Source organism: Alligator mississippiensis, chromosome 2, assembly GCF_030867095.1.
Source record: "Alligator mississippiensis isolate rAllMis1 chromosome 2, rAllMis1, whole genome shotgun sequence".
Lineage (NCBI taxonomy): Eukaryota > Metazoa > Chordata > Crocodylia > Alligatoridae > Alligator > Alligator mississippiensis.
Genome location: NC_081825.1, coordinates 215,057,088 through 215,069,153, shown reverse-complemented (window position 1 = coordinate 215,069,153; position 12,066 = coordinate 215,057,088). Strand labels below are relative to the sequence as shown.

General features: G+C 45.7%; 1 long non-coding RNA gene across 1 annotated transcript in view; it reads right to left on the bottom strand.

Moving 5' to 3' along the window:
- The window catches only part of LOC132248406 (uncharacterized), a 34,524-nt gene that overhangs the window by 9,140 nt on the left and 13,318 nt on the right, over nucleotides 1-12,066 (bottom strand). The window contains exons 2-3 of the long non-coding RNA XR_009459589.1: nucleotides 10,130-10,223; nucleotides 8,056-8,196 (exon numbers count right to left, since the gene is read on the bottom strand). This is a non-coding gene — a long non-coding RNA (uncharacterized LOC132248406). The remainder of the gene's footprint in view (nucleotides 1-8,055; nucleotides 8,197-10,129; nucleotides 10,224-12,066) is intronic.

Below are 12,066 nucleotides of genomic sequence, written 5' to 3'. Positions count from 1 at the left end.
AGTAAATAAGGAGGTGTTTTGACAATCTAAGTTTTGGATTTAGGTGACTAGAGTGGTAGCTAGGGATGTAATGGCAAGATTCAAGAAGAAAATTACATGGAGTGACTCTCAGCCTTGCCATGCCTTAAAGTTAAAAGTTGGGGTTAGGGCAAAGAATTAACAAAGTCTGTTTACAGATGAACCCCTGCCCCCAACAGTGCTTTAATTTAAGCTCTGTACTCCCCCGCATGAAGCCCTGAGCATGGCCAGAAGAGGCATTACATTAGTTAGACCCAGCTTGCTCAATGTCTATATAGACAAGATGCTTCAGCAGGACTTTTATGGCACTTTTATCTAATAGCTGATTTTATGGCACTTTTATCTAATAGGTGCCTGAACTCTGTCCCTTTAAATACTTCAGTACCTAATTCAGCATGCTGAGCATGGGGAGCCCTAAACCAGTCGACATAAAATACTAAAGAAAAGTGTCTGAAATCCCAGATCTCGTGGATTTAGAATGAAGGTAGGCACTTCCCTGCAGTCCTGAGTATAACTAGTCAGTTTGGTCACCTTCATCCTGACTTTTTTCTTTTAAAACATCAGTGTACCTATCTTCTTACATAATAATTAGAACAAGCCCATGATTAATCTTCTCTGCCTGAGAAGTTTCAGTCTTATATCTTTCACCTCTTAGGAGATGGACCTAACCATTGGTCTCGAGGTGAGGCTGGCACAGGTGTACTTTCCACCCTCTAATATTGAAGCTAGACCACAGTGTAAAAAATTATGAGAGGCGTATGGCATAAGAGAGAGACCAAGCAAGAAAGAGTGTGATTGTCACTCAGTGAGGTGGCCATTCTAAGGGAGGAGCTGTTTGGTTTTGGTCCCTGCTCCCAGCACTGTACTTTAAGAAGTTCCCGGATAAAATGTGTAAATGTTATTGTAACCACAGACTGGAACCCAGGGCCATCCTCTCCAGTTTTTTGACATCTTTCCTGAAGTGTGGAAATGTCTTGAAATGTGGTCACACCAGTGCCAAATACAGTCAAAATATTCTCTCTCTACTCTTTGATATTCTCCTGTGTCGAAGAATCACAGTTGCCCTTTTAGCCACGGCCTTGAACTGGGAACTTTAGTTCAGCATGACCACTGCCAGACCAAAAAGCTCCTTAGCCAGTTCTTTTAAAAAGCTTGGTTATAAATAAAAGTTATACAATGCTGAAACTTAAAATGTTTGACTGTTGTAGTCAATGTTTAGTATCCTCCTGAGCTTGCTAGAATGCAAAATATTTCATCATCTGCTATGACTTACAACATCTAGCCTTTTCCAGATATAAATCAAGAATTTTTATGGAAACTTCTACCTTTTATCATTAATGTTAACCAGTCTACCATTCCCATCTAGCAATGGACTAATACTATTATAGGTATTCTTTCATTCTTACTATATTTAAACATTTCTTATTGTGCTTAATTCTGCTGGCCACAGAGTTTGTCTTGTGTCCTTTTGTTTCTTTTATCAAGTTTCTACCTTTATATCCATTGTTATACACTTCTTCTTTTCCCCATTTATTATATATATTTATACCAGCTTTCATCTGTTTTCTCTAAATTGTTTTCTTTTTTCTTTTTCCTTTTCTTCTTATTTTTCTTTTAAACTAAAATAGACTTATTTCTTTTGAACAACTAGTTTCACTGCATTACTCAGTTAAACATATGCTTCAATACCTTCCTGAATTTAGGGTCCTTCTGTTTCTAATGAAAGAGAAGAAATTGGCATAAGGAAAAATGGTTTATGCTAATAAAAATGAATAAGATATCAGAACTGACTGGCATGGACTATATTAGCCCTATTTGGCATAACTTCCTGTTGGTTTTTTTCTTTATTTTTCCTTCCCTTCCTTTTCTGTTTGATCTTTTGATTTATTTTCACCTCTCACTTAGGCATCTTGAATCCTTCATGCATGTCATCTACGCCCTTTTGAAGGCTGTTTTCCAGACAATGTGCTGTATGTGTTATATATACTTGCCTCTTCATTTGTGTATAGCCAGGGACTGTATTATTTGTCCAGCTGTTACTGTGAGCTCAGTATGTCTAAGTGTAATTAATTTCTTATTCATTAAAAAAGAAAAATTAAACATGAGCATACCTAATATCTGTGAATTTAAAAAAATGTATATTTTTCTTGAGAGTAACATTTCTTTAAGGTAAGGCAATGAGGATGGAGTAGGCATATACTTTTCCCTTCATTGTTTACCTTTTTTAGCATGTGGAAGTACTGCCTGTAAAATTGCTTCCACTTCCCCACCCTTACCTTGACTTGACATTCCTGATACTTCTACATACTGTTTGCAAACAGAAGCTTTGCCACTATAACTAAATTTCTTGTTAGAATGAGTTAAATATATCTAAGATACTGTAAACTCAATTTAAAAGTGTCCAGAATTGGAGGTTATATACTCAGTTAACTAAGCCAGTCTCTCAACTAGTTCAGTTGCTCAGGTACAATTTGTTTATGTAAAAAGACCACAAAAAAAGAGGTGGGGAGGAAACTTCTTTTAGGACTTTTTAAATATCATCATATATAGCATTAAGAAGCAAAGAAGCCATAGGTCTAATTTAAAAAAAATCCTTTGCAAGTTACTTATAAATGATTTGGGAAACTTAAACATACTGTATAATTGTGACTAGGAATACCTAGATCAGCGGTTCTGAACTGGGGGTACAAGAAGCCTCATCAGGGGGTATGTGAGATATATTCCATACATTGTCTAACACAGGTCAAAGGGCCTAAAAAAATCTTGACAATTTGAAAAGTTTTTGTATGAGTATCTTGCTGTTTTTATAATACACGATTACTCGTAGTTTGACATAAAAATTAATTTCCCACTGAAAGGGGGTACATGAAGTCTCACTCTGAGATCAAGGGGTACGTTGATTGAAAAAGGTTCAGAACCGCTGCCCTAGATAAACTCTGTCCATCCTCCTTGGTCATTTCCTCTCTCTCTAAATTTTCATGTAGTGTATTTTTTCACACTTTTGTTTTTTTCCTGTTAACTTTTTCATCTTGATGGGTTTTTTTCTCTCTCATCTGTTGGAGCAGCACTGGAAATATAATCTCCCCAGACCTCTTCTGGGACCAAAATCATCACTACAGATTCTTTTCCCTCATGGTATTCTGGCACTGCCTCCTTCAGACCCTTCTGGAAACAAATGAAGCATCACATAAAAATGAGAAATAATAGGAATAAAATGTAATTTGAAACCTTTTGAACATTAGAGAGACCCTGCATTGACTGGTGAGTAAAAGATTAGTTTGAGCTAGATTCTAGCCTAATAATACCAGTGTAAATCCAGAATAAAGCCAAAGGGAGTCAAAGATGTCAGCAGCTCCCAGTTTGCAGTATTGGGCTCTTAAGCAATACATAATAGAATTCATTTTTCCCTATCACATGATTCATTGTATATTAATCGTAAAGTTAGTGGAATCCAATAGAGTCCAATAGACACTATTCCTGGTGAGTACTTAGGAGTGCTGAGTTTTGTAAACATTGCTGTTTCTCCTCACCACCTTTCAGGGGTGGATCTGGGGGGTGGGATGGGGTACAGTGGTGCATTTGAACCCCCCTTTGATTCCTGGTCTACCCAAAGTTTCAAACCAATTGCCAGGCAATTTTGCCTGCCACACAAATAAAGGGGACAAGGGCTGCCAGTGTCCTGCTACTGTACGAGTTGTTAAAATATACTCAAGAGATCTAAGCAGGAATTAGCAAGGGAAACATTTGTTTTCATGGCACATTATAATTGACCGGATTCCTTCTAAACTCTTTGTTCTACAGGTTTCAATGACCCCCCTTTCCCTTTTTCAATGGCCTGGATGTTCCAATAATCATTCCTTTAGACTTTCTTCTGTTGTCAGTTAGCTGCTTCTGGTAATGTGGCTCCTATTTCACAGCCCTGCAGACTGTTTTTAACACTAACTAAAATAGTAACTTAGGTGTGGACATGCTAACTCAGGTGTGGAAATAACTTTCAGTGAAATATTGGAAGCGCTGTCACAATGCCGTAGCAACAAAGTTTGGCGCCTGGGGCAAAGCCCTCAGTGGCAACCTGCCCTCACCCCATGCACAGATATGGGGGGTACATGCTCCCCATGCTTGTCCAGGAGTGCACACAGCAGCAGGAGCTGCCCTTCCCCTGTCCCCGTACCCGCCACAGCCCCACGCCCCAAAACAAGTTGCTTGTGGCTCTGTCCTGCGCCCCATCCCAGCTGGGCAGTGCCTGTTGGCGCCCCTTCACTTTGGCACCTGGGGCAGTTGCCACATTTGCCCCCCACTTGCTACAGCACTGCACTGTCAAAATGCTCAAGGAGGCTAAATTTTGTTTTAGGAATCTTAAAAGGGATGTACATTTCTAGAACTTGTTAGACTACAAGACTAAAGGAACAACAACTCTTGATTACTTTTTTGCTTAGTTGGTTGTGTTTTTTTATACATGATGCATGATACCAAATTAGTTCCCATTCCAATAAAGATGGACTTGTTTTTGCTTCAATCTTAAACTGAATAATACACCCCCAGGTCCATAGCATATTAGTAAACCTTATACAATAGTTTCTTTTAACTGGAGAAAAATATGTTTTGTGCTTTATGTGATGATGCACAATGCCATTTGCACCCCAATTTTCGAAATCCTAGATCCACCCATACTACCCTTAGAATTTAGGTACTTTCTGATAAAGAACAATCTCTCACTATACATTTATATGCTGCTTAATACAGTCAGAACCCTATCATGATTGGATCCCTTGTAATTAAAAAATAATAATTATAACACCATCATTTATATAATAAAGAATGCATGGAACTCTAATGATCCAAACAGCTCAGAACAGTTTCAGGTTATATCTTCGATTGGACCAACTTTATACCAACTATATAGCTGAGATAAAATTAGACAAGCTTTTGACTACAAGATATTCTTCTTCTGTTGTGTGTTTGTGTGAATGTTTGTCATAAATATATAAAGCCAAAATTAATTTATAAAATACTCAAACTGAGCATAGTTCAATTTAATAATTTTCTCCTTATCGATGGTTTAATATGAGTCTTCAGTTCTGCTAGTTCAGAAATATGATAATTAATGCAACTGAAGCAAGTTACAAAAATGATCAAAACTTTTAGGCTGCTGTTCCAACCAAATTTTTACACATTGTTCCCACATTGTATAAACAGCTGATCTTCCATTTATGAATAATAGGTACAGGAATTACCTCTGTACATGCTTGTACAACTACTAGAGTGCATGTGCAAATATAGTAAGTCATTGCATGTATTTAGTGTATACAGGATTGAAAAGTTGACTGTTAATTTGTGTGTTGATAAAATGGGTAAACTGTCATCCCCAAACTACTAAAAATAACTAAACCTAAGTGTCTAATTCTGCCCTTAGTCTTTGGTTATATACTCACAGGGCATGTCCCAACATGCAGGAGTGTGTGTTTGCCACAGCAAAAATAGCAGTGGCACAAATTTGTGCCATTTTTTTTTTGGTACTACACATGCCGCTGCACATGGGATTTGGTGCAAGGCAAATTGTCCAGGATGGGGTAGGGGAGACTGGGGCCAGCACCAGCAGCTAGAGCATGGCCAGCCTCCTTTTCTGGTAGTGCATGCTGCTGCCGCCTGTGCCACACCACATTTTTTTCTGTAGCTTTTTTTGACACAGGGATCTCCTGGTGTCAGATTTTGGCACCATGCTGCAAATTAGCAGCACAGCAAGTGCTTTCACGTGTGCCACATACAATTTGTGGTGCCTCAAACAGGTTTGAGGTGATGCAAACCGCATGTGTGCGCTCATCTGGATGTACCCATATAGTCTGAGACAAAAACACGCACCTCTGTACATATCAGAAAGACTACAAACATCTGAGGATAAAACTGGTGTTTTCCATTCAAACTCTGATAGTCTCACCAATCCACTCTTCAAAACAGCTACAGCAGAAGTCATAGAAATGTACTGCAGGTGGGATTATGGGGTATGGGACATATGTTTCTGTGCGTGGAGCTCTGAACCAGCGATGGACATTGCATACCTCAACATGTAGTTAAGAATGTAAGCATGGCCATTTACTAGGTCAGACCATAAGTCCATCTTACCCAGCATCCTGTGACCACAGAAGGGCACCACCACTTTCCCCTGACTGCTGGATCTGCTGGGCCAAGGAGCAGCAGGAGCTTACTGAGCTGCCTCAGGCTCCTGCTCTCCCTACCACCACCTTCACCTGGACTTCCAGCTCTGCTCTCCTGTCAGGGGAAGGAGAGGCCTGTTTCATCACCCACCACCAGCCACTATCTGCTACCATAGCCGCCTATAGAGAGAGGGGATCCTACAATGCCAGTGAGGCCCCTCCACCAGTGAATACCACCTGTTTTCTTGCTAGATATTCCAGCAGCAGCCCTGTATTTACTCTCTTATTCTCCTATGGTGAATCCTATGCTCTACTCCCCCTCTCTTTGTGTTTTGTGTAGGGCTGAGTAAGTCAGCAGCATGCTTTCCCTGATTTCCTCCTGGTGTGTCCTTGTGTTTTTTTGTTTTTACCTCCTAGCCTCAGCCCCTCATATACTCCCCCCCCCACCCAATACAGCCAGAATAGGAACCTTGCACCCCCCTCCCCCTCCCAGCAAGTCACCCTCTTTCACCCAGGTGAAAGGGGACTGCACGATTCCCCCTCCCACACCCCATCCAACCACTTCCCACCTAGCCACCCACAGCAGAGCAAAAGCCCCCTGATTCATAGATTCATAGACTGTAAGAGGCTGGAAGGGACCTCTCAAGATCATTGGGTCTAGCCCCCCTGCACCAGACAGGAAAGACAACTGGGGTCAGATGGCCCCAGCGAGGTGACTGTCCAGTCTCCTCTTGAAGACCTCCAGGGTAGATGATTGCACCACCTCTGGAGGGAGTTTATTCCACAGTCTGGACACCATAACTATGAAAGAATTTTTCCTAGTGTTAAGCCTGAAACCATCTTTCAGAAGTTTGTGGCCATTATTCCTGGTTTTCCCCAAGGGTGCCTTGGTGAACAGTTGTTTGCTGAGCCCTTGATGCATTCCCCTGATGTAGGGATAAGCTGCTACCAAGTTCCCTTTCAGCCTTCTCTTTTTTAGGCTGAAGAGACCCAAGTCCCTCAGCCTATCCTCGTATGGCTTGCCTTGCAATTCTCTGGTCATACAGGTGGTTCTTCTCTGGATTCTCTCAAGCTTTTCCATGTCCTTGTTGAAGTGCAGTGCCCAGAACTGGAAGCAATACTCCAGCTGCGGTCTCATCAATGCCAAGTAAAGCAGAAGAATCACTTCCTTGGTTTTGTTTGAGATGCCTTGGTTGATGCATGTCAGAATATTGGTTTTCCCAGTTGGCTACAGCATTGCACTGATGGTTCGTATTCATATTATGGTCTATTATTACCCCTAGGTCCCTTTTAGTCATGGTGCTAGTCAGTTTGGCACCACCGAGCCTGTAAGTATGTTGGGGATTGTTAATCCCCAGATGGAGCACTTTACGCTTCTCGATGTTGAACTTCATCTGGTTCCAATCCCCCCAACTTGCCAGCCTGTCTAGGTCGACCTGTATCTGCAGCCTATCTTCAAGCATAACCATGTTCCCCCCATAACTTAGTGTCATCCGCAAACTTTACCAGTGAGCTCTTCACCTGCGCATCCTAGTCATTGATAAAGATGTTGAAAAGCACTGGACCAAGCACTGACCCCTGAGAGACACCACTGGCCACTTTTCACTAGGACAACATAGATCCATTCATTTGAACTCTCTGGGTCCTACCCCACAGCCAGCTTCCTACCCACCTAACTGTCAAGCAGTTAAGCCCACAATCCTCCAGTTTTCCCATGAGAATGTCATGGGATACCAGATCAAAGGCCTTTTGGAAGTGAAGATACATGATGTCAACCTCCTCACTCTTATCCAGGTGCTGAGTTACCTAGTCAGAAAAGGAATGAGATGGGTAAGACAAGACCTGCCCACGATGAAGCCATTCTGGCTGTGGTTCAGAATCCTACCTTCTGCAAGCCTGAGTGGGATGCCATACTGGCAGCTTCCAATCAGGAGCAGCCAATGAGATGAGAGTGATCTCACAGGCTAGGGGAATCCCCCAAACCTAACCAGCGTAAGGGCAAAGGCAAGAGCTCCTTCTCTTCCTCCTGTACAGGGAGTGGGAAAGAAAAAGAACCTGTGAGCAAGACTAAATAATCAACACCTGCAGGAACCAGCAGCCCCTTGTTAGCAGGTGCCCTACCCACTCAGCGTTTTCCCAACTCTGCAAGCCCAGCTGCTCAGCCCAGCACCTGGAGCTGCACCCAGGTGCCTTCAGGGAAACCTGCAGCCTCAGAGCCTGAGCCATTCATTATATCTTCCCACCCTACCTCAGGCAATCAGGGATCCCAGGAAAATAAAACTGAACCGTCTGCTACACTAAGACAAAGTCACACCCCCTCCCCCCTTTGAAACATACATGCAGGTGCTTTCCCAAAGATCATGGTAGCCTCCAGACACTATGGCAAGGGAGTCTCCTACCTTGCCACAGAGGCAGCCTCACAGGAGAAGGGGCTCGCAGTGGAGAGAAATCATGTTCCCCTCAAGCCCCCTGTAGAGCTGGGACCCTAGGTGGTCCTCAGCCCTGTCCCTCCCTACCTCCTAACAGGGCCTCCATGACCTTCCTGCAAGCCCTAGGAAGAGTCCTCTCCCTGGTCACAACCCTCCTGCTGGGGTGCTGAGACCCCAGCCTCCACTATATCCAGTCTTTCCACCGCCAAGTCACCATCCATCTGACTGTGGGGAGTAGTGGGAGTGGTGGTCCTTTATGGTCCCCTTCCAGGGGGCCCCCAAGAGGGTCTTCTACATGGTGAGGGAGATGAATTGCTTCTGGTGCTAGGTACTGGGGCACCTCTGCCAAGGATGCCTCCTCAACCAACAACAGATGGCACCATGCCACAGCCACCAGCAGGGTCGCAGGCTGGGAGGTGCAAGCAGAGGAGGGTGGTGAGGGGGAAATGCCTGTCCCCATCACCCCCTTCTAGCCCCATACCACTCCCAGCACTATGGGCCGATCCTTTCCCAAGCGTCCTGAGTCTGGGTGGGTGATGGTCCTTTATAGGCAATGATGTGCCTCTCAGACCAAAACTAAGCCCAAGGCCCAGACACAACTTGGGCCTTCCAATATGGAGGAGACCCCTCGTCCCACCACCTAAAGAGGACCTAAGATTGAGGTCATGCTAACCATCTCCTGAGATACTCCCAAAATTCCACTCCTGGAAAAAATAAAAAAGCTAGCCATTCCCACCATGAGACCCTCAACTCCACGAGCTGTGACCTGCCTTCACCACCAAAAGTGCTGAGACCTTGGCCCAGTCACCTCTTGGGCATTCCTGGCAATGGAGCTCTCTTGCTTCAACCACCTGGGAGAAGTGGGAGTCCTGGAGCTCATGCCAATGGGCCCCAAAAGAGTTTCTGAACCAGGGCTCTGGAGAGGGCACCCTCACCACCCAGGTGCCCAAACCATCTCTTCCAGCTCCAGTTGAAGCCCCCCTTGCCATGGGCCCCAGCATGTCCTATGGCTCCAGTACAGAGTGGAGAGAAGCAGGGTCCCCCACCAAAAGCCTTTCCAACCCCAAGGGAGACCCTACACAGCCCTCCTGGCATTTGCCCTGCCACTTCCCATGCTGACTCCTCTACCCTGAGGGCTGCAGCTCTCCCTCAGTGTCAAGGGATGTAGCAGACTGGGTGGTTTGGATGGGGATCCACTGGGCCTCTCCCCCTATGGGGGTGGAGAAGTGGGAAACACCCATCCTGCCCATAAGCAAGGAAGAGCCCACTGAGCCACAGGACCAGGAGGAGAACAACCAGAAGTCTGTGGGCTCCTCAAGTGGGAGGTGCTAAAGCAGGAGAGGTGGCTGGCCACTGACCCAGACAACCTGTCCCTCTGCACAGAGGTGGGAAGAGCTCCACACCCCAGACAACCTCTGCATCCACTGAATGTTTGTCCATTCCTGTGTCCAGCACCACCAGGAGATTGACCATGGCTCTTGCTTCTACCTCCTGGAGAAAGGGAGAGGTGCCAAGAAGTACATTACTTACCTCCTGGCAGAGGACAGTACCAGCTTTGAGAAAGGGAGAGGGCTTTCTACACAATGCGCTTCTTGGATCTAACTGATGCTGCACCTGCCAGGTCCTGTGGAAAGAAGTGAAAAAGGTCAGCGTGGGCAACCAGGACTGGCTAGAAGGTCCTCTCACCCTGGCTGAGCTCTCAGATGCCCTCCACCTGATGCCTACCAACAAAGTGTTGGGCACCTCTATATCCTTGGCCCAGACCTTGCCATGGCCTTGGCTGAGTCCAAAGGGAATTGGGAGGTCCCCTTGTCATGAAGGAGAGTGGTTCTGGCCCTGTTGCCCAAGAATAAGGACCCCATGATCCAAGGAACTGGTGCCCAGTTTTGCTCCTCTGTAAGGCCATAGTGAAAGCTATCTCAATGCGCCTAAGGTCCATGCAGGCAGCTGTGATACACCTCAACCAGACATACACAGTTCCAGGACATTCCATTTTCAACAACCTGTACCTGGTGTGGGACCTCCTCAAGCTTGCTTGCAGGGATGGCTTGTCATGTCTAATGTCTATGAAATTTACCCTCCTGTCCCTCAGCCAGGAGAAGGTATTTGACAAAGTGGATCATGGGTTCCTCACAAGCATGCTAATGGCATTTGGCTTTGGTTCCCACTTTGTGTAGTTTCTCCAACTGCTGTACATCTGTGTAGCATGCATGGTCAAGCTCAACTGGATGCTGACAGAGCACATCCCATTTGGGCAGAGAGTGTATCAAGGTTGTTCACTGTCAGGCCAACTCTACACCATTGCCCTCAAGCCATTCTTCTGCCTTCTGTGCAAGTGGGTGATGGGGCTGCTTCTCAAGGACCACTCCTCTCAGCGTATACTGATGTGCTTCTTGCTGTCCAGGACCTACATGACCTGGCGCAGGTGGAATCCTGCCAATCCATCTACTTGGCAATCTCCTCTGCCTGCGTCACTGGATCAAGAGCTCTGGCCTGACAGTGGGTGACAGCTGGCAGGTGGGCTCGCTCCTACCTATGCTCCAAAACATTTGATAGGCTATGGGCTCACTGCTTTATCTGGGGGTCTACTTGTCCCCGAGTCACACCTCCCCACCAGACAACTGGCACCAGCTAGAGGTCAGGGTGTCTGAGTGGGCAGACCTGCTCCAGTGGCTCTCCTCTCATGGGAGGATGCTGGTCATCAACCAAGTGGTCCTATTCATGATCTGGCACTGTTTCAAACCCCTGGCCATGTTCCTGGAGCTCCTGGCTAGTCTCCAGAGATGAGCACTGGATTTCTATCAGGATCTCCTCAGGGTCTGGAGGCTAATCTCTGCCTCCATGTCCCCAGACATGGTTGCCTAAGGCACTGACCTCTTCATCAAGCCTATGCTCAAAACCTGCATCTGGTGGTGCCAGTGATAGAGGTACCCTGCATGTGCCAGAGGATGGTTCTGGCCAACATCACTTGTATCCAAGACCTGCTGGTCAGGTAGTGTCAGGACCTATGCCAGGTATGATGGGTAAATCCCTCGGCGGTGACTTGGCACATAATGCTGCCCATGCTGTATGCTCCCTACCCTACCACTTACACCAGGAGGTAAAAGCTACCCTGCTGCCCACTACCCTGCTGCCCACTGCCCTGACCTATATCCTGTTCAAGGGTAGTCGCTCTCCACCAGTATACCCCACTCCTCCAGAGCTGGTCATGGGGCCACTCAGCAGGCCCCATGGCACTCCTTGTACTATGATTTTAGCAAGATGGGGGATATTAAGACTGTCCACTTCTGAACAGCCCATCGCCGCTACCTTTACATGCTAATACTCTGCATGCTACATCATCCCATCCTCATGTCCCTCGCCAAAAAAAAGTGGTGGGACGTCCTAGGTGAGGACAGGGGCGAGGGTCCCTGGTGGACAAGTCTGTATTGCAACCTGATCTCAAGAGACACTGGGTACTTCAGCTG